Genomic DNA, 609 nt, shown 5'->3' on the forward strand with positions numbered 1-609 from the left:
TTGAGTGGCAGGTCTCCTGGGGCATGGAGGGACATTGTTCTCCTCAAATATTTACTTGCTGGCACGCCTGCCAACGCCCTTGCCGGGAGGCGGCGAGAACCAGGGCTGCTCCGCCCGAAGGCCGGTTTGCACCTCCCGGTCGCTGCAGAGGACCCCGCACACCTGCGGCATCCCACGGCCCCTCCTCCACTGTGGCACGAGGTGGGCAGGCCCCCCTCTCCCGCCACCCTTTGGTCCCTCCCTCTGTAAACTGTCACCAAGTTCCTGCTCACTTCCTGGTCCTTCTTGCCCAGACCTTTATTGAGCACCTACTGTGTGCCAGAACAAGACAGGGTCGAGCCCAAACAAAGTTGCCATTCCTGTTAGTCCTATGTTCCCCAAGTATGTCCCAGGTGTCTCAGGCATATCCTAAGTGTGGCCCAGGTGTGTTCCAGGCATGTCTCAGGTGTGCCTCAGGTGTAACCCAGGTATGTCCCAGGTGTCTCAGGCATATCCCAAGTGTGTCCCAGGTGTGTCCTAGGCATGTTTCAGGTGTGCCTCAGGTGTGACCCAGGTGTGTCCCAGGTGTCTCAGGTGTATCCCAAGTGTGTCCCAGGTGTGTCCTAGGCA

Source organism: Propithecus coquereli, unplaced genomic scaffold (genome assembly GCF_000956105.1).
Source record: "Propithecus coquereli isolate 6110/MARCELLA unplaced genomic scaffold, Pcoq_1.0 Scaffold738, whole genome shotgun sequence".
NCBI classification, from domain to species: domain Eukaryota; kingdom Metazoa; phylum Chordata; class Mammalia; order Primates; family Indriidae; genus Propithecus; species Propithecus coquereli.